Source organism: Aquila chrysaetos, chromosome 6 (assembly GCF_900496995.4).
Source record: "Aquila chrysaetos chrysaetos chromosome 6, bAquChr1.4, whole genome shotgun sequence".
In the NCBI taxonomy this organism is placed as follows: domain Eukaryota; kingdom Metazoa; phylum Chordata; class Aves; order Accipitriformes; family Accipitridae; genus Aquila; species Aquila chrysaetos.
The window spans coordinates 48,250,679-48,273,708 of NC_044009.1; the positions used below are offsets into that span (position 1 = coordinate 48,250,679).

The following is a 23,030-nucleotide window of genomic DNA, read 5'->3' on the forward strand; positions in this document are numbered from 1 at the left end:
TCCAAAACACTTTCCTGCCTCTCGCCAAGCTGAGAGTAGCTTCCCCCCAGCTGAGCATTGACACAAAGGTGGATTTCTGTGATCAGGACATCAGAAAGTAAGCAGTTACAGTACTTCTAAGAAGGAATTTAGGCATATTTCCATGTCTGTCTTTCTGTTTCACTAACACTTACCATCACAAAAAAATAAATTTAAGGCATAACTCAGCAGTTCATGCAGTTGCTTGGAATCTGCAGTATTGTCACTTTTCTTTTGCTCAGCCTAGCTGTAATAAAAGATTGTTTTTAAGGTTATTTTTTGTTCCTGAGGTTTTTTGATACTTTCAAATTCATGGCAATGGCTAAATACACATAACTTCTGAAAGCTGCATTATCGTCTCATTAAAAACAACTTTATTGCCTATGACAGTGACCATAAAAAAGAATATTTTTTCCTGAGAGTCTACAGTCACATGTAGTTTGCTTTCAACAGCTTACCGTCCTATCTTCCCTGACAATTTTCAGTGGAGATTAATTGATTCTTGATTAATATTTGTTGAGTCTCATATTCAGAAAACTAGCATATTGGTACCAATTACATAAACTATATACTGATACAAGTTATTGAATGACTCAAGGGCATGGCTCATTCCCTAATGACCTCTTACATAAATGGGACATACTGGGGGAACTGCTTCTTGCTCTTTATGTGTGAGCAATGATTTGGTAGAGAAAGATCAGAATATTCACGTTTCACTCATGTATTTGTAAATGCTAAGCTATGGTGTCTACTCTGGTGTTGGAAAAGTATAAAGGCTCATAGTCCTGCAAAATTCTTATTATTTCATAAGAAGAATGAAAACATTTATTATCCTCCATTTATATGGACTTTATTTATTTATAAGTAAAATATGGTCAGTGGGTATTAAATCCTTATCCAAAATTACACCTTATCACATAACTGGTATTAATGTCAACTAGTCAGAGTTAAATTTCATTCACTCAGATAATCAACTGAAAACATGAGAAGCTTAATAAGGCAATTTCCCCTCTGGAAGAAAACAAAACCCATTTTTTCTTAGTATAATACTGATTAAGATCCAATATCTACAAACCACAGGCATAGAACCTGACAGTCAAATTCAATTTTTATTTTTTAATATTTTTGTTGGTGTTCATAGCTGTTCAATGAATGGCATGTGGACAATCAAGTGGTATTCTTAGAATAGTTTGAAAACCGTGGAAGACTTCTTACTGTTCATGACAAACAGGGGTATTTTACATCTTTAGTGGACCTTCCTATCTCCCATTTATTCAAAAACATTTGCAACTGTTCCAAAGACGAATGTTTTACAAACGGCTGTAACAGTACTTATAGCTTAAACAGTCTTGCAATATACAGTGTTAGTGGTTACTCCAAAATATATTTTGCAAAAATATTCTCAGCCAAAACCATGCAACCTAAGATGTTGCTAATAAATACATATTGTGATCTTAAAATATCAGCAAAGCAAATTGGTGGCTTTTATTCTCTTAGTATTCATAGTCAACTTCTAATCCTGTGTGCTCTCACTTTTCCTAAGGATTAGAAATGCTGCCTTTGTTCTCCTGAATTTTCCTTGAGAAACTGTTGGTGCTCAGATTTAATGAATTTGGTTTGAGATTTTTTAGAAGCTGTTAATTGCCATGAGTGCATGGCATATCTGAAATTTTGCTTATATATATATATTTCCCCCTCCCCCCCCCCAAGAGAGTTATTTCTTTGAAATTTCCCTTTTCATTTGAGTGGTTCATTCTAATCCTCAGGTACTGAATCATCTGCCACTATTTCCACATGAAGGTTGCCTCATTTCAAGAACAGTGAAAACCTGTGCTGGCATGACAAAGTACTTTATAGAAAAGCCATATCTGTAATACACTTGCTGAACATGTTACAGAATATTGAACATAAGTAATGAATTAAACAAGAGACTGCAGGAAGCAACCTGGGAGTCGTGGGATTAAAGAGGCTGTCAGCTGATCCAAAGGCATAGATCCACTTCTGCTCCAAACACACCTTTTGGGTTTTCGGTTTGGTTTTTTTTTAGGTGTTGGTAAAATTTATTAGCACAAAATTATGTATTATCTTTGTTTACAGAAATGATTGAAGGGATTTAGCTGAAATAAAGCCAAAAAAAACCCAGCCAGCCCTCCTTCTCTCGCCCAAAGAACCCACAAACAACCAGCCATGGGAAAGTTTCACCAAGATACGTCACAACAACAACAAAAAAGACTATTTAAGGGAAAAACTGGGCAAGTTTATATCTATATCTTTCTGTCTATATCTGGCAGACACCTTCAGCTACAAGACTGTGACTCCTGCTCCACATCTGCCGCTTCTCTGGGCGGAAAAGCACGGCGCAACAGCACATTCAGCCCAGAAAGAAGCCCAGAAAGTCACAAACCGTTACTGAATTAACAGAACGGAAAACTAAACGCCACTTTACTACTTCCCTTTCCCTCCTGCCCTATTCCACTCACGGGCCTGGTGCCTGCCCACACCCAGGAAACCTCGCGGACAGAAGACGACGTGCCCCAGGGAAGGAAACCTCCATCGGCAGAGCGGCGCTGACACGCAGCCGCAGGTTTAAATCACCCACCCGAGTGGGTCTGGACCAGACGCTGCACGTTACTGAGGAACGGGGCCAGGCGGTACCACCTCACCCCACAGTGCCCTTCGTTAGCGGCAACGCTCCGGTTCCTGGATTACCAACTCAAGTAAGAAATGTCACAAGCAATTTCGACGCAAGCGCACAAATCTACTTCCCGATTACGCTTCTGAAACGCAGAAAATAGGAGAGATGTATTGGTAGCGCTGAGTCCCGATCTCAACGAGGAGAAGGAGGTAGCAGGTTTGCAGGGGAGGAAAAACCAGTACCCCCAGGTGGTACCTGCATACACCATTTCCGTAATCATTTTTCAAATACCAACCTACCCTACGTAGAATTAGATAGGATGACAATTTCTGGAAATGACTGAACTGGAAAAAATGAAGAAAGAATTGCAGAAAAAATAAAATAAAAATACTTTTCTGGCCAAGTATAGGATTACACTGATGTGCAAAGTAATTAGATTACGCTGGCATGAACTGATGCATTGATAGCTGAGCAATCCAACCTACCTCACAAATTTTAATACCAATTCTAAGACAATTTTCACACTCAAAGAAGTGACAGTTACGGCTCATGTCATTAAAACTATATGAAAAAGGGCATTCCAATGTATTTACGATGGACCTCACCCAGTCTCACAGACATTCATAAGCTCAATCTGCGTAAGTGGTCATTAAGTCACTCTTCCCCTGCTCCCCTCAGTCTCCAGGCCACCAGGCAGCCAGTTGTATTTTAGAGCTAATTAACTAATTAGTTTTGTTAATCAACTAATTAACTATTTAATTTTAGGAAAATAAGAAACAATATAAAACCCAAGAGTAATGCTTGTGCTGTGGTGACAACAGAAAGAGAGGTGAACACCTCTTCTTCTAATGCTGCGCAGGGAAGTGAGCTACATGTACCAGAGCAAGATTTATCAATGTGGATATCTTTTCTTAAAGCAACTCATACAGTTTGAGGAGAAGATTCCCCTTCTGGTAGAGAACCCGTCCAGTCTGAAAGCATAACATGGTGTGCCTATGTGTCAGGAAGGTTTAACTTCTTTATTTTAATACAAAATTGATACACACTGACATGAGTGGAGAGTGGATCAGAAAACAGCCTTGTGGGGTTTTGGTTTGGGTTTTTTTTTTTTGGGGGGGGGGACAGGGACAGGGGGCTAATTGCTTGCTTGCTTTACAAAATGAAAGCAATAGTCTACAGGCATAATTAACAAAATATATTTCAAGACTATCTTTCTTATATTTATACATTATTTTATTTGCTGTCAGAAAAATAATGAATATCTACTTTGCATATTACTTGCAATAGCAGTTAATTTACTCTAATCAGCCTGAGGTGAAGGGAGCACAGATTAACTTGAGGCTTTTTTTCCCCCCGCTTCCTTTCAACATAATTGTCCTCCTCTGACATAAACCCAGTGAATAATCTTACAATCTCCAGCACTATTTTAATCACTCAAATTCCTCGCTGCTCTCTGTGACAAGGTGGAAGATAGCCTGGGTTGGGACGTACAAGACACCACCTGCTGCAGAACAGTTATTTCCTTTCTTACCTTATTAAAAGATGTCTTCCTGGTCTTTTCACTTTTTTTTCCAAAAGAGGGAAAAGAGAAGAGCGGTAAAGATACTACTTTATATTCTTTAAAGGTGTTCCTGTGCTCAGCAACCAGTAATTGCTTGCTATAGCCTGCTTCTTGATGGTACCTGGCAAGGGATGTGCTTACTTGTCAAAGCATAATGGAGCGAGAGCAGCGGTGACAAGCAGCACAGCCCATCATATGGTGCCCAAATCCCAGTGAAACCCACGGCAATATAAAGGATAAACCCCTGGGAATTAGTTGCACAAATGCTTTTGAAAATCCTGATTGCTTTCTTCCCATGTCTAAACATCTTTGAAATCTAGTCTTCGTTGCTGGGAAGTCAGATTCAAACGAGAATTCACAACACAAGTTATGAACTTCAAGTCCCTGCACAGCGACTAGAGAGACTGAAGCACTTTGAACTAGGATTCGCAGCAGCACTACTCAATTATAATGAAAAACTACATCCTTTCTGTTATTGTTGAGCCTTTTTTTTTTTTTCCCTTTTTAATTAAACTAGTAATTGAGGCTGTCCTATGTGCTGAACTCAATTAAACATGTCAGGGTATGCTCAAAACATGCTCTCGAAACTCTGCTACCCAAAGTCCAGGCTGGAACATCTAATCTGCAAGTATCAGACAGCTCTAAACAGGAAATAAATTACCATCTGAGCATCATGCTATTAAATATGTCTTGGAAAAGGCAGCACTCATCTCAGTATCTACGTAACAGTTGAAAAATCTAAGGACAACTGCAAAGGTGAGGAAAAATTCACTCAAAAGGAAATGTAGATCGGGGAGGGGAGAGTATTTCTTTTGTTTATTGGTTATATTATTCTTAATTAGGAATTTTGGTTGAATGCTTTATCAAGCAGTGATTTTGGCATCACATGAAATTTTCTGTTAAAAGGGCAGCATAATGTAACCGATACCCCACTGGCTGGGTTAAATCTGTTGCTGACTAGATGGGTTTTTCAAATCTGTAGGCACCTGTTTCAATATCAGAGAACCTGTCCCAACATTTCCTTTTGAAGCTTTTGTGCTTTCTATTACTAATTAAACCTACAGAACAAAAGCAGTAAGAGCATGCATGAGAGACAAAAAAATTCTCATCTCTGCTCTAATGAAAATTATAGATTTGCACATTGATAAAAAGCTTCAGTGGGAGATTATCTGTACACTTCTCTGGTGTATTGGAGGTGTGGAGATACCTGAACTTGGAAGTCCCAGACATTATATGAGCATCTCCTGTGGCCATGGCTTTCCCAATATGTTTTCTCTTTCACAGTAACTTTGAAAGTTCCCAGGTTCACTTCAATATAGAACACAAAATCTTTTGCAGGACAGAAAAAGTTCTCCCCAGCAGCTCTGCTTTCGAAACACTAAACCAGAAAAAATCATTAGAGTTTCTTTACAAACAAAGAAAGTCCAAGCCATTTTGATGCTCGAAATCCTAGATATCAAGTTATTCTTTATTCTGAAAAGCTCTTCTTGAATCATACTTACATATAGCCTAAAGTAAAGCAAGCAGCTCAGAAAGGTACTCTTTGACATATTTTGTGTTTCCCTAATCTGTTAAGGATTTCCAGCTATTCCCATATTCAGGGACAGATAGGCTGTTTCAAATCAATGTTCAGTATTTTTTAAACTGCATACTGCCATCATGTATTTATGAAAACACTAGCTATTTATAGAAAAAAATAATTGGACATAAAGCTGTTCAATGCTCATAACAGATCACTGGACATTAGTGAGATGTTCATTAATCTTTGTTTCAATCTGAATGGGAATGCATTCTGTTTGAAGTACAGAAATGGAAGCAATAAGAGCAGAATACACATGTGTTTTATTAGCAGTTGTTTTTAGAATGCATTCTCTAATGTCACATAATGAAGTCAGTGATCCAGCAAAGCTAGGAAAATCACAGGCTAAGAGGACTGAAAAGGATGATATTTATTAAGGCTCTTTTCAAGTTTTCCTAATAAAAATACTGTCACTAATCAGTCAGTCATAACAAATACTCATTAATTTTCATCATTCTCAAAGCACTCAGCAGAAGTAAGATATTTTTAGAGGTGGTGAGGCTAAGGTGTAGAGAGCAGTGAGCTCACGCGGTTGACAAGTATTAAAACAGGAGAAAAAACCTCAGGGTTTTTTTAGCTCTTACACCTGTGCTTTATCCATCTGTTTATAGTTGGGTCTTTACTAAACACCAATCAGGCAGCATGCCGAGAACTTAAATACATCATCAAGTGACAGAGATGTATTCGCATTACCTTGTTTGCTAGGTATAGCAAATATTTGCTTTCATTTCCCAAGCCCTGCACTGATGTAAAGTAATTTATAAATCTATTGAGTATAAAACCTCAAAATTGTATAATTTGGCTCATGCAAAATTAATTTGATGTGCTACAGAAGAAGAGGAGGACTCTACATGGCCATGACACACACCAAAAATTTATAAACACAAACTAAGTGCTCAGTTCTGCCTTCTCCTGAACGCACAGCTACAAAACATGACAACAAAGCAGTTTTGGTAAGGTTTCATTAAGACCTTCTCTACCTTTTTGGTAAAGGTTTTAGACCTCTGCCACAGGCAATACTGCATAGGCACCATGGCAGCTGCTGTAACTAAGACAAGATGCCTAGTTTTATCAACACAGCGCACGTGTGTTCTTCGGTTTCCCCTGTTTCTCTGACAAACTTCCCAGACATATTTCCGTGCAGAGGGTTCACTTCAAGGGACTGAGATTTTGCAATTTAACTGCCTTATACTCACAGGTCCTTAAATTCGTTTTTTGCTGAGATCCAGTTGCTTTTTGCATGCTGGATTCATAGTTCAGTTTTCAAGGACATGCACTCGATGAAACAAGAAGATGCACATACTCTCTGTGGGTTCTCCCACCAATCAATTTTTACATTTCTGGCTACAATAAATATTCAGGTGTACCACAGCTTTCCCATGAGTGTTGAACACTTGTGGGTTTAAGTTAAAGGCTAAGATTGCACCACCTACTTGAGGCTTCTTTTCAAAATCATGGAGTTTCTTTATATCTACTCCCAGTGTAAAATGAGAAACACTCTATTTTTTCTTCTCTAAATTCCTGCCTCTTTTGCAAGTCTCTCTCCATCTATTCTTTCATACTAACACTGAGTTACTTAGTTCCTTAACTAGATGTTTATCCCTACCCAAGTCAGTCACCTCACTGTTTTAAAGCACTGCCCCTTGACTGAAAGCCACAAAAGTTAAGCAGTTTCAGCTGTCTCTATTTGGGAGATAAAAGGCTCAGTTCTTTCAGCTTCTTTTTGAGATTTTGAGTTTGGCATTCAGTATAGAGTAATTGCATATTCTTGAAAAGAACTCATGTTGCACATAGATTCACTGTATTTTAAACACACAATGAATTTTAAAATGCATATAATGATTAGGAATATTTCTTCATTTCTGTCACAAAGCTGTTTAATTTTCTTTTCTTTAAACTATCATGACTGTAGCTATAAAGCCACTGATGGAAAATAAGCATCTTTATTTGATTAAGCATTTTTAAGCAGCACTGAGTTGGGAGAACACTGGCTTGAAGCACAAAATGAAAAATAAAATGACACGGTGAAAGGTAAATGTCACCAATCTTATGATTTAAAATACAATTAGAGAAGACTTCAATCTTATAACAAATTCCGTGTATTAATTTTTTTCTTTAAACTCTACCATATATGCAAATATGCATGCTACATAGAGGATTTCACCTACAGAGGCCAGGGCATGGCCAGCCAATGACCTCTGACAAGTGCACTGCAAAACATCCCCGGTGCTAACAGAACTGCAGTCTGACCTTTGGTTTATATATCTTATTTGGGAGAATGGTGTTAGAAACAGAAAATAGGAGTAAAAAAAAATCACATAAACCAGAACTGGAACAACCTTCTAAGCCATGTTTAGGTCCAGCAGCAACACAGGAAGGGTTCTCCACAGGAAATTTTCCAGGTTCCTTTAAGTCTACTTTTTGCTATAAATGAATGAAGTAATAGGGCTATGCACAGATGTCTAAAGTTTCATGAGACTTCCTAGTTAGGAAAATAATTCATAGCCACAGACAGGATAAAATACGTATCTGCAGGAAATCAGAACGCTTAGTAAGAGCCACCTCCCAGATAAGACTTTAGGATCTTACCTTTTTTCCCTGGTTTTAGAGCATAATTCCTGTCAAAGTAGCTTCCAAGAACACCTAATCCTACAGAGAGTCTGAAATTTGAAGTACAGTTTGCCTGACAATTAGATTAGGGAAATGGAGGAAGCAGAAAATACGGTCCATCAGTATCCCTTGAAGCTTGAGGGTTAGCTCTAACATCCACAGCGCTAGTCTGCTTAGCACTTCAGTAGATTGGACTTGACGGTACTGCGTTTAAAATGATACTATTTACTTTCACAGAGAGGTAGACAAAACATGGAAACTATCAGACTGAGTTCAGTGATGTATATGTAATGCCATTAGAGCCAGACTAAGTGCCAGTACTACCCAGGCTAAAGGGGCCGCTGAACACCATAAGAGCTAATGTACCTTTCCTTCTCTTCCAGAATTCACAGTGGCTGGCATTGCCTTGCTTGCAGCTTCCCAGAAAACATCTATCCCATGACGGTACCGGTTCCAGGAGTCAGGTAAAGGATTTTATTGTTAGAAAAAGTGTTTGAGCAGCTCTCATTTTATTCATTTGGTTTGCAAACAAGTAGTGACTGAGAGGTGTTACGTATACTCTCTTTTCTCCCCAATCTTTCCTAGCCCAAACGGAAACATCTTTCCCCAGACATTTGCCACTGACACTGACAGTCATTACTGTTAATACTGAAATAAAGTATCGTCTCCAAAACCCGTAAGATCTCTACTTAGAAAAGGAAGTCGCTGCAATCTTCATCTCGAGGTTTTCTTACCATTTCTAGAAATCTATACTACATCACAGTGGCAAAAGCTTCCTCTCAACACCTGAGGATTAGGAGCTGTATTTCTCTGCAGTATCACAACAGCAAAATAAAATACCAGCAGGACACCAGATGTGAAAAAGCTAGGGTATGGCTCATCAAGAAAGACTTGGGTCCCATCCAAGGGTAAGGGAAAATTGAAGCTTCCTCCATTTTTTTAATTCTGTTTTATATGAAGTGGCCTATTCATGGCTCTTATTTTCTCTCTACCTAAACAAAAGTAGCTTACTTAAATTGATAATGTAGTTCAACCAAAGATGACTAACAAATGGAGATTTGTGTTACAGCACTGGAGAAGACACTTTCCCACCACAGAAATATATTCCTTTCATTTTCCTTTGGGTGTTCGGATAGACACGCATTTAGGAACATATAAACTGTCTGTGTGACTGTATCTAGGAAGACATTGAGTAAACATGTCATTTACATAGGATCATAGTTGCTTTCTAGCTGCTTGGAAGACTGAAAATGTTACCAAGGATTATTTAATACATGTACATTTTATAACTGCATGTAATTACATGACAGTAAGACAGCAGAAACAGCTACAACTTAATAAACATATGAAAACTACTGTCATAGCTTTTCTACCTACCATATTCTCTTTCAGCAGATAGAAAATGGCTAAATTACCTTTCTCATCCATGGCAAACTGTTAATAGGAGCTCTCAAACCCACCACATGCTGAGAAGAAAATACAGCCCAGGTGCCCCTGGTTATTACTAGCTGTCATATTTTTTTATTCTAAGAGGCCTGTAAGACTTCATTATCTGATTTTACAGTGGTACTTTACTGGTAACGAGTAAAATCCAAGTAAAGAAAGCACAGAGAAATGAAATTCTATACCCTGGGAGGTGGCCAGCTGGCCATCCTGAGAGCAGGATTCTCCACAGCAGTCTGGGTTCGAACTGCGGCCAACTCATCCTAAAAACTGTAAATCAAAAAAAACCCATTGCCCTGGGAACAATCCACAAATTGCATGACTTTTTATGAATATGTGGGATCACGTCTTTTCTTTTTTCTAATACCTACCTGTGTCATTTCCATCTGCAACATCCCAGTATTAGTCTTCATCCTGAAGCTTTCTTCACTTTCTTCCTTCTTTCCCTTAGACTGTTCTCCTTATTTTCTTCTCCAAATAAGGTTCTCCACTCTTCACATACTTTTGTCCCATCTCACCCAATTTGCTCCTTTTGCATTTTCACTTGTATCTGCTTGTCCGATCTCAGATTATTTTTACTGCACTGTCTACAACCTGGCATTTCATATTCTCTTTTCCACAGCTGTCCATGATCATTTTAAGCACTAAATTGTACTTTCTTTTCTACAATACATGATGATAACAGAAAGGAATTGGAGCTTTCCAAAGTGATGTTTCAAAACTGAAGAAGCAATGGCCTAGAGACACTAAAACCCATACATTTAAACTTGATCATAGAGAAGACTCCGTAATTGTGAAGTTCACATCTTTATTATAGCCTCTTTCCCCTGAAACATCTCTGCAAAGAAATAACATGATAGAATAAAGTACCCATCATTAAGCCCCAGTATGTGTGAATATGGAGGTAAGCCAAAACAGAAATAGATAGCTTATTTGGCTTTTGGCAAGATAGTATTTGGCATTTAATATATTAAGTGGTAATCTGCATTGTATTTATTCAGTTGAGCATTTAAGGTGCATTTAAATGTGTGAATGATAAATAGAAAGGAGTTATACAAACCGCAATCAAACCGTATGCTATTCTAGGCCTAGGAATTATTAAAATGAGATCTAATACAAAGAGAATTGTGTGCGAGGGGGTGTTATGATGAAGGATACTAATAGTAATACCTCTAGGGTTTTATTTGTAGGCACAATTTTTTTTTTTCTCCTAGTGGAAAACTGGACTTCTAAGGCAGCTGTTTTATGAAATCTCATCTATGTACAGTACAATAGTCTATATATGAGCTTGTTTTTCTCATTCACCTTTTACAAACCTCAGATGTCATCCAAAAATTTCTGCAGATTGCTGGTTAACAGCCAGTGCAACAAACACAAAACCCACAGATCAGGCACTGGCTCAGAATAAACTCTTGTGATTGTACCACGTTTATATTTCTGGAGTAATTTTTGGGGTTTTATACTGTCATATATCTGTGGTCCAGCTCCAGTAACTTGATTTCAGATTTGTTCTCCCTGACCTGATTCTAGGTATGTTAATTGCCAGATATTTACATGTTGTTTGTCATGTGTTTATACCATTATCTTCAGGGGACAGATGTTGAACAGCTGCAGAGGTGTACTATCTTTTGTATGTGTAAGCAAGTAAGTTTGTATTTCTGCCTGGGATTCCAATCCTTCTCTGTAGGATACCCAAACTTATTTATCTTTCTGCAAGATAACGTTTGCCATTTAATATATTAGAGGATAATCCATGTTGTATTTGTTTAGTTGTGCTACTCGGAACATTAAAATCCAGGAACATTTATTCTGCAATGTTCTCAATCAGTTGCAGAAGCTGATAGCAGAATTTTCTGGAGATTTTGACTGCAGCTGTTTCTCTGTTTTGCTTTATGTAGCTTATTATGCATTACAGTCAGTACTACAGCCCCTTTATCCATACGTTTACTTGAATGCAAATGCCCAAACTTGTTTGTGTGCAATTTTTTAACCAGCTGATGTTGGAGCCAGCTGAGGCAAAAGGAAAAGAAGTATCAATATACACATCAGTATTGCATTTCTCTAATGAGAAAGGAAAAAACCTGTCAGCTTATTGAAAACCCAGTTTGACTTTGCTTGTGCGAAGGGTACATAGACTTTATGGAATTCAGAGCTCTATTTTTCAGGAGCCTAAAGGTCAGACCTATTGCTGCAAAAATGGAGCAGAATGTATATTGCTGCAAAAATGGAGCAGAATGCATACTGCTTATTGGGATGCGATATATGTATAAATTCAGGCAGCCATAACACAACACTATTTTGTCCACAGGACATATTCGTGGTCTCCATGACAATGTTTGCCCCACAAGACCACTGCCTTGACATCAGTGACCTGAATACAGCTGTGGTACTTTAGCCCCTGACTTCAGGTCTTACACTCTCCTGCAACCCTACTAACTAATGAGTTTGTTAGGGCTGAATAATATGTCTTAAACTGAATACTACAACATGTATTCAGTCCGTATTTAAAGTGATGTTAACGACTGTGCCTAGTTTTACAATGAAATGAAAAAAAGACCATATTTAAGAGCAGTACATTGTCAGATATGACTGGAGCTTGCCTGTGAGTACCTGCAGAGAGTTCACAGTCACTTTGTTGTTGCCGCTTTTAATTGTATTCTTGCTATGCTAGAATGCAAGCAAAATTTTACATTAAAATATTAACATTTCCTATGCAGTATCACCTGCCGCCTTCATCTGTTAAAGCTGATGCCTTCAAGGTGATCCAGCTAGTTGGTCTTTGGACAATAAAAAAATCCCAAACATTTTGTAATAACGATCTCACAGAAAGCAAAAGCACCATCTGACATAGACAGCAGAGAAAGCGCCGTGGGGCACAGGAGGCACCAAGGGCCCCATCTGGTGTAACTTGTATTGTCAGCAAGCACAGAGCGCTCACTCGTGGATACGTTACTGCTTACGCCTTGTAACTGGTCAATGATGCTAATTACAATTAGATGTTCATCGCAGAACTTTACAGCTTGTATGGACAGATGAACACAGACTTGATTAACTAGCTACAGACTAAATGGAAATATTTCTGAAGCTAATGTTTCTGAAAACTATTACCAGAGTTCAGTCAAGTAATATTTCCTGTTACAAACGGGCAACAGGGAAACAGATCATACAGCCATATCTCTAAGGAGTACATTAGATGAAAGATATGAGTATCTTTAGCCAGTCTTGTAGTTTGTGTGTGGATATTCACAGTAATAAATCTCTTGTCAAAAAGCTTTTGCATTGTATCTCTCAGCTTCTGTACTCCTACTAAAAGCAGTATTATCCCCTATGTGTTTATTTTTTCCCTTTTTATAGAAGGGTCAAAAGCCAACTCCTGCTATCGTGGTGATAGGCAACTGCTCCCAACTTTGTTCTCCTGTAAGTGGTGTAACATTAAGGTGATGACAAACAAGAGTTCGGACTCCCCCACGCTCTGGCAGCTGTGCTTCTCTGTACATTCCAATGTCACTTAAAAAAAATGGAAGTGGAGACTTGTAGAAATAATTTTCTGAAGTTTTGCTGGGCAGAAGAAAACTATCTTTAAGAATAATGAACAACGGATAACAGAATATAGAACACATCTTGCTTCGAAAAGCAGCACCAAAAAGTAAGGGATGGCAAGCAATATGGAGAAGAGAATTAGACACCATACTGTTCCAACTGAAATAGGATACAGTTGAGTAAGGATGCATAGGAAAAGCTGTATGTCCACTTTGATTTCAACAGAAGCTGAGCCAACCCAATGGCTCAGCCCTGTGCAAAATCCCCCCGACCCTCTTTTCAATGAGTAGTGAATCATCTATGCAGCTACAAGATAGGGAGCACCTGGCTGAGCAAGATGTCTTCGGGAAAGGATCTAAAGGGTAGGAGGATCTCAAAGCAAACATAAAGCCCGAGTCCTGTTCGTCTTCTCTTGACAGCAGCAGATACAGCTCGAGTTGGTCTTACTCTCACACTGAGTCCATTGCATCTTCTCTGGCAGATGCTTACCCACTCTGTTTTGCTAAGTCACTTCCTGCTGTGACCATGTTCAAGCACTGTTTTAAAACTGGTTTTTGTTTATCTTGGATTCTTTTACAGGTCTGGTTTAGAGTGTGGCAACACAAACTGCTCTCTGTTGACTTTTCTCAGTTGAGGGAGTGACAGCTGGAAGGGCGCGGAAAGAACATGTAAGAGCAGAAAAATGTAACTGGAAGAGGGAAATCAGAATGTCTAAATCAGTTTTATCAAGGTAACATCTAACCAGAATCTAGCACCAAGTCAGTTATATCACAATGCTAAGGAAAGACTCCAGAAGAATAGCAAGAATTACACTGAAGTGTTTACAACAGGAAACAAACTGCCCTACTTCCTTAGCTTCCTAGGAAAATCGAGACCAAATGGAGACTATACAAAGTGTAGCCACTAAATAATCAGAAGTTTGGATGAAGGAGGTGCTGGTGGTAGGGAATATATGGAACAATGTCGCAAGAAATGAGTTTTCTCAATCTAGATTAAAAGAAGGTCTGTTAGTTGTCCTGAAGTGTCTAAAAAGTCACTACAAGAGGAGGGAAATAAACTATTCTTCATGTCAGCTCGCAACATAATTCAAGGCAGTAACCTTAAGCTGTAAGAAGCAAGGAATGTATAGATTCATGAAATCTCTTCTCTGAATATTATGAAACTGTTACACAAAACCTCCTTGAGGAATGTTGCAGGCTAGTTTGTTCTGCCTTCAAACAAGGTGATAAAATAGGTGACCCCTCAAGCTCTAACTCTAATCTCTGCTCTTTTTCCATATGAACAGGAAAAGGTAGAAGGAGGCGTGGATTTATGTAACTTACCTCCACACTGTAAGTAAGAACAAAATAAAAACTTGCACCAAAAATGTGACAAGTGCAAGTTCAAGCATTCAAATGTTAGGAAGTATTACAATTCCTGTGTTGTCTTAAATTATCCCATGATATGACCAATCAAAATTCTTTGATTACATCCATGCTTATTATTATATCAACACACCCTGCCTCATGCCCTGAAGAGTGACTGTTGCTTTCTGACATTATGTGATGCCTCGTGCCCTTCAACAGAAATGCATTTTGTTCAAATCCTGCTCTGAATACAGAGCTGTTCATTTTCAAAAGGACACTTTACCAGTGTTCACACCACTGTCTCCTACTGCTTCCCATATATTAATGAATTCTTCTTCACAAAATGCTCCCAAGCTTAAATGAACTTATCTCCCATAGAACTTAAACTCAGAATTTCAAACTTACCCACTGATTATGACTCTCAACTTAAAATATGTTAAGCCTGATATTGCACAGCCTGATTTTGACTTTGACACTAAGACATTATATTTTCAAAACCTTATTCCAAATTACAGACAGTTGAACACAGCCAAAACTTCTGCATAGCAGGGACACAGGTGGCTCATGCTGGCTATTCAAAAGACATAAAATACATAAGCAGTAGTGTCTTGTAGAACATTTGGCTAAAATAATTCATCGGCCACAGACAGGAATCCTCTCCTAAAATCTTGGACAAAATCCTAAGTAAAATTCAGTTTTCTTCTTTCCCAAGAAAAAAATATTTACTCTTCACACTATCCCTACCGCATTCATGTTCTTCCTACCAAATGGAAATAACAAATGAGGAAAGCTTCATTAAGCCTGAGAGTCACTATGGTCTACAATGTGCAAGCCAGCTGTGGTAAGAGAAATGAATGTCTGTGCATGTGTATTTTATGTGTACGTCATACCCAGACACACACATCCTATAAAAGCAGCCTAACTTAAACAACTCGGAACAGTCTCAGCTGTTAACTGAATTGGGTATGACCCGTAGGCATTCAAATCTTTCAAAATAAAGCTGCCAGTATATTGAATGTTTAAACATGTGTTTAAGTGCCAATATGAAGATTTCACTTTTGAAAATGTTAGAATATATATAAATTTTAGAAATGTGAGCTGCATACACTGAAGTATTATGATATACTAAAATATTACTACGTTCAGAAAACTGCCTATGTGACAAATAACAAAACAGTAATTTAACAGGGAGACTAATACATTAAAACAAACAAACAAACAAACAAAAAAACCAACCCCAAACAAAAAAATCCTTGAACTTTCAGAAGATGTAACACTTTCACATCAGTAAACCACGTCAAACGCTCAGGAATACAAACAAGAGCTTGGCTTGGTGTAGGCAACCAATTTCTGTTCCAATTTAAATATTTTGGTTAGAGGTCTGATTTTCTGTTGAAGTCAGTGTAATCCCTGTTGGAAAAGCAGTTTGCTTATTCTCCTCTCCTTATGCTGAGAGAACTGAACCGTGCCAGCAGAAAGTACCATGCATTGTCATTCTGCTGGACAAGATGAGCCAAGAGGTGGTGCTGTACAATTTTTGCGTCTGATGAAATCTGTAAGCAAAATTGTACACTTGTAAAACTTACAAAACCATAAGATTGTAAGTGGTTATTTTTCAGCAGGTAAAAAAAGGCAGTGAGTTTCAAATATCCTACTATTAATACAATGTTCTCATTTAAAATCTGTTAAAATATAAATCCCTGAGTATTTTAGTTTGGGGTTTGTAAATTTGCTGTCAAATCCTAATGAATAAAACCCATCTAAATCAAACTGAAGCAGAGTCAATGAGACCACTTTTTTTCTTGATGGCTTTCCTCTAGACTTCTCTATGCTAAAAGTCTGCATCTTCAATGAGTTAATTACCCATTGATTCAGGTAAACATGTTTTCAAGCGCCAGTCTGGACACTGTCCAAACTCATAAATTCTGTAGCTTAGAAACACTAAGCCTGAGGCCAACTGCAAACTTGGACTTTTTTTTTTTTTTTTTTTGGTGTGTGTGTATGTGTGTCCATGTGTTTGTGTGTGTTAACTTCTCTCCAAAATTGAATTAACTAGCTCCAGCTAACTGGTAATGAACAAACTTAAAGTAAAAAAAAAATTTCTAGCAGTACAGCTTATTCATTTTGAAAACTAAAGAAAGCAAGTGCTTCCCCATATAGTTTGCTATCGTTTTCTATTTGTTATAGTTTTCAGTATGGTAAAGCAGTAATTGATTCTCCTTGCACCGTGGGTTGACATAGTTGTGTATTTCGACAGATAACTTTAGACAACTTATTTAACAGCTACCTAACTGACCAAACAGAGAAATTTTGTCAGTAACTTGGAAACACTCATCTTTAAAGAAAAGCTGCTCGTCAACACAATGTCCATAACCTTCTACCCAATGCAGTAATTAGCCTTCTCAACCACAATAGGAGAAAGCTGCTCATACTGCTTTATGGATGCAAAACTAAACATGACTTTTAAACTTACAATTCAATTGCAATCCCTGTTAAAATCAAGGCAATTCTTAAAAGGCAAGGATGCAGCCTGTGGACAGGAACTTTTGCAGATGTTCCATTGTACACTTTTTATTTTGGTATCAAAATCCTTTTAAACCCCAGTTTTCAGTTTCATTTGCAGTAAATCCAACCACCTCTAAAAGAAAAGAAAAAAAACCCTAAAATTTATTTTTTGACCCTTTTTCCTTAAAATCTCTCCAATCCCTTCAAGTGGAGAAACAAAACAAATCATTACTTTGGTAATGTTTCAGCTGTATGTTTTAAATAGCAACACTGAAATGTTAGTAAATACATTTATTCACATTCATTCTGCTAGTATCCCATTCTTTGACATTACAAGCTTATAGACACGTACACATATACAGCCTCCCATACTGAGGAAGTGTAACACAAGGCTAGAATATCCCTGCCAGACATAGTCCTAAGCGTCCCTAATAAGAGAGATTACAATTTTCACATGAGTCATATGCTAACGTCTCCTCAGCCTTGTAAAGTTTTCCTGTATCTGTCAAAGTCTCTGCTGATTAATTTTATATTTTTTTGCTGTCCTTTCTTTAACAGGGAGAATAATAAACCGCCTTTCTATTTAACTAGTCTTCTATAAGCAATAGTTACAAATTTTCTCAATCTTCTCTTTTCTAGATTAGATTACCATGGTTCCTGGCCATGGTGTTTGTTTTTTTTTTTTTTTTTTTTCACATCTTTTATTTCTTATTATTATCTCTAGATTTCCTCCAGCTTTTCTATATCTTACACCCAAAGGGGTCACATTTCAGCTGAGCTTTAGCAAGGCATGTTCACACTGCTGAGCATAGCAATGAGGGCACTGACATGCAAGAAACCTCAGGAAAACAAAATTTGGAAAAACAATATGAAAAACTAACTATCCATGTAGCCAGCCCTGAGAGAACAGCAGTTTCTATCAGGATGATACCATCATACTGCTGATGAATTAACTGAATGGGTTTCATCATTTCTGCAACTGTGGGTGGTTCTGGTTAACCCAGAACAAGAGTAACGCCAATGTTTTTATACTTTAAACGCTGCATATACACAGGCGGTGATTTATCATCAGCGAAGAAGGAAATATATGTGGCATGACAATAGCTTATTAGAAAACCTGTGGTTTACACAATGTTGTATTGCTACAATACAAAGACTGATGTAAAAACAACACAAGAAATGTGTGGTCATCACTAGAAAAAAAGATTTGGGAAACTTTGTAACATCATAATACAGTATCTGTGTTGAACTTTTTGTTACTATTTTCATTTTGTTCATTTTATAGTAAAAAACCTAAAAGTCTCTCTCAATATGTATACACACACACACACACTCTCTAAGTCCACAATAATGCAAGTACATCTTAAAAAAAGATGGGTCCTAACCAGTTATTTTTTAAGATATTTTCCTGTGCTTCCACTCATGCAGTGCTCTAATTCATATCAGAACCTGTCTTCAACACAAATGACCTTACAGAAGCTGGTTGGATAATAAGACAATCAGGTAATAAAGAAAAAAATAAAAGGAGAATTCAAATGGACATGAACATAATGTACATGCATTATAGAGCCTTAAACTCCCATTTATATTCTCATTCAGAAACAAAGTGGCCTCAATTCTCTCTAGCTTAATTGCTTTCATCTTGAAGAAAATCATTGATAGGGTGATTTAAATCACATAGCTTTTGCCTGGACATTTCAGTTATTAAAAAAAAAAAAAAAAAAAAGTACTTCAAGACCTCCATACTAGGCAGAATAACATGCCCATTTTCCATCTCCTTCACAAATAACAAATTCTAACTCATAGATTCACAGTAATTTCAGTAAAAGATGAGCGTTTTGATCAGACGCTTAATGAGCTAAGGACTGAAGGACAGGGATCTGAGGACAGGCATACGAGTAACTACACTAATTACACAGAGACAGTTTAAAACCAAAGTGAGAGGACATGTGTCGTATCAGCTGTGAATGGCCCCAAGCAATCAAACTCCTGGTGTTTTATTAGTGTTGTTGCCGTTCACGTGTTCAGCCTGGTTTGTTGAGACGGTTCAAATGGTTAGTAACCAAAAGCACCAGGGACACCCCATCAAAAAGCAGGTTTGGGTAATGAAGACGCTGCAGTCAGATGAGAGCTGAGCTCTTCACGTGGGGTCAGGAGAACCTGAGCCACGCGAGAAAGGCGTGATGCTGCGTTCAAGGTCCCTGGACCAACTAGCTGAAGGGCAACTTTTCCCGAGTTAAAAAGTTTTACTGACCTATAAGCTATTTTATTGCTTGCATTTTTTTACAAACTACAGCTATTTTGTGATTTCATTTATGGTTTTGTACTCCCACTGATTTTTTTCCATAATTATTGACACTACTCAAATATTGTTCCTACTAGTAGCAACGTAGCTATGAAATCCATTACCGGGCACATGCTGCATAAGAAAAAAGCTTACTTAAGTCCATGTTGCAACAGATGTTTCATCAGTATTACACTAGTTAGCCTTTCATTCTCCAGACAGTAGTACTGATTTTTGGATAACACCATCGCTTGGAACATCAGTAAGCTAGTCTAATAACACTGTCAGCATTCACTTTGCCAACTCTTTCACAAAGTTTTATGATCACTGGAAAAATATATTCTTTATCACTCACAGATTATCATTGCTATTACTTTGCATTCAACTTGTTTTGGGTACCGAATACGGTACATCTTCAAGTATATACAAAAGATTGGATATTAATTGTAGTAATCAATTATTAATTTCAGTAATATCTGATTAATAAAAAGGTATGCAAATAGCAAATGCACTCACATAATTACGTGAAAACATGCATGTACCAAACCTGTTCAAGCTTATTCTACTTTTATTGTCTTGATCATAGCAGTCACTTTGATCCAAATCTATAACCTGATGTTGTTAATGAGTTCCCTTTTAATGCAGTTATGTAATGTGCTTGATATTTTGATTCCTTCAGTTTTGACAGTGACTGTGAATACTTTTCAGCTGTATTAGCTGACTTTTACATACAAGCTTGTATCTTTCTATGTTCATAAATCCTTTTTTTTGTTTTAGTTTATTGAAGAAAAAAAATTATTTCATTTATTTTCTCTTTGCATATGCACGCTAACTCCTATCATGTTATTTTGGGAAAGAGAGCAGATGAAGTTACCCCTAGTTCCTTTTTGTTATTAAGAGCAGCAGCAGCAGCAAGGTTTCCCAGTCAGCAGATCTGTACTGCTGCAGAAGGAACAAAGTTTCAAAGGAGATTAGGTCCAGAGGGAAATGTAAAGGTGACAGAGTTTTATGCCTCAATTTAGTTAGCAACAATTAAAATTAAAAGATGGAATAGCACAGAACTGGAAGTATTTTCTGAAAACTTGAGATCATACAAAAAATATCTTTTTTGCTAAATGTTTAGCAAGCATTTGAGCTAAATAGATGACAACAAAGGTAAACATAATTTTAAAAGACTGATTTTGGTCTGATGAAGTACCTTTTCTCCTCTCAGTTGTTTTGGCTCCACTATTATACCATTTCCAACTGTTTAAAGCGTAAAAGGGTTTGTGGAGGGGGAGGATGAGCAACAAAATTTGAATTCTTAATGAAAACTTTCATATTATGATTAATTATTACAAAGGTTTTTTTGGTGGGGTTTTTTGTTTGTTTGTTTGGGGGTTTTTTTTTGTTTGGTTTGGTTTTATGAAGAAGATTCTTTTTCAGGTCACCTTTAAAACTTTCTAGAAGTTAGCATGTCTTATATGTATCTTACAGCTCTTTGAAACTGCTTTGTGGCAAGAAAAGGAACTGAGCTCTTTTAATAAAGGCATATTATTAAAATACTAATGATTTTGCTGTTTAAAAGTGAGCTTTAATGATTATAACACTCCTCTTTGATCAGCAGAAAATGGTGACTACTCTGAGAGGAGGAAAAAAAAAAAAAAAAAAAAGTTTTAAGACTCAGAGATCTCTCCCAAGCCTTGTGGCTGCTATAAAAGCTCAGAGACAAGAGAGTAAAAAGACAATAAAAAAGGCAGCAGACAATAAGTGTAGATGTTTTATTTTTATCCTGAAAGACTCCCCTGTCTAAATAACAATGAAGCAAATAAAGAAAAATATGTACTGGTTTGACCTCCCTTGCTTTTTGCATTCCTGCTCTCTTCCTCCCCTGTAAGAAAGTTGATCACCTCATGGATAACAAATTCCTTGACTTTCTCTCCCTTTTCCTTGTTCAAGAAATCACTCAAAATCCAATTGCCATTTATTGCACTATCAGGGCATTCCGCCAGGTCAGGCTGAAGACTTTTTCCTTTCTCTCCGCCCACCTGAGCAATCCCTCAGGCATCGTGCCATCTCCAGCTACTGTCCAAGAAAAGGCATAAAGAAAAAGGCCATGCTCCTCCGCAGCCCGGAGACAGGGATCCCCTTCCCTAGTCAGGCTGAACGGGAGAAATAATTCAAATCAAATCACTTGTAATAAAACAAAACAAAAAGAAAAAAGAAGAAAGGAAAAAGAAAAAAGAAGAAAGAAAAAAGAAAAAAGAAAAAAGAAGAAAGAAGAAAGAAAAAGAAAAAAGAAGAAAAAAGTAGGGGGTTAAAATAAAGATACCTTTAATACTCCCACTGAGGTCCAAAATCTTGAAGAGCACAGCCCAATGTGTTGCTCCACGCCAAAGTGCCGGCAGTGCCACCCAGCATCCCTCCTCGCCGGGTGCCAGAGCGGCACCCGCTCCCTCGCCCTCTGAACGGGGAGGAGGATCTGCAGGGACGCTGAAAGGCCTCCTGATGCAGCCCAGGACCCCACCTCACTCTGTCGGTGTGTTTTGTTACCCATCCGTTTACCTTACATTATGCTTAAGACAAGGCAAATAAAAGGTACATGTAAACTCTACTCATCATGTCCAAAAGACAGTGCATTTATGATTTGGATTTTTTGAAAGATCTAGGTACAGAAAAGAAGACAAATGAAATGACTTTCAGTAAGTTGATTGGGAAAGGTCTCTCTCCACCTCCTCATCAGCTGACTTGCTCTTTTCCGGCTATCGCAGGTTTTGTAATACAGGATTTCAGGGTTGGCCTCAGGCTCTGAATAGTCAGACGCTCCATCAAAGGCTTCACCCATGCAAAAGTTTCTCTCACCTTTTTTCTAAGATCCCACCAAGTAGGATAGCTCTTACTGGCTTACAAGTCTTCCCATCCTGCCAAACAGGTTGACTTGTCAGCCCCAAACTCATTCTATTTATATCTTCACAGGAGAAAGAAAAGAAAATCTCTTTGACCTCTTAAGGGTTGTTTTCCATCCTCTGGCATGGCTTTTCCATACCCCAGGCACTATCTCCTGTGCATAGTTCTCTAGCAAGGAAAACTTTTGATTCAACAATGTGCAAAACCTTTCCCATTCCCTCGGCTCTTGAGTGTGAACTGCTCAGTGGACCTTACATTACATTTCGGTCTGTCCAATAAACGCAAACATCCCAGGAGGATAATCATGCACAGCTTGAGTAAGAATATACGCAACGGCAGCTAATTGCTCTGGACGATAACAGGGTTCACATGACCAACCTCCAACTTCTTCCTCTTATGCCTGCCAGAATTACTTCAGAAGTAGAATAAATTTACAAGTAAGAAGAAAAACTCAAAAAGGCAGAAACAACTGTTTCTTATGATTTTTCTAGATCTCTCAAATATGATATTTTAAAGATGCTGCTCAACTCTGTCCTTATACAGAAGGCTGCATTTCAAAATGTCATCTTACCCTTTGCTTCCTCTGATTTTCTGAAATTTTAGACTAAGGCAAATTTCTCTGC

General features: G+C 37.8%; 1 protein-coding gene across 8 annotated transcripts in view; it reads right to left on the bottom strand.

Annotated features, from left to right (window-relative positions):
- LRP1B (LDL receptor related protein 1B) overlaps positions 1–23,030 on the bottom strand; it is a 759,343-nt gene that overhangs the window by 318,319 nt on the left and 417,994 nt on the right. The window lies entirely within an intron of this gene.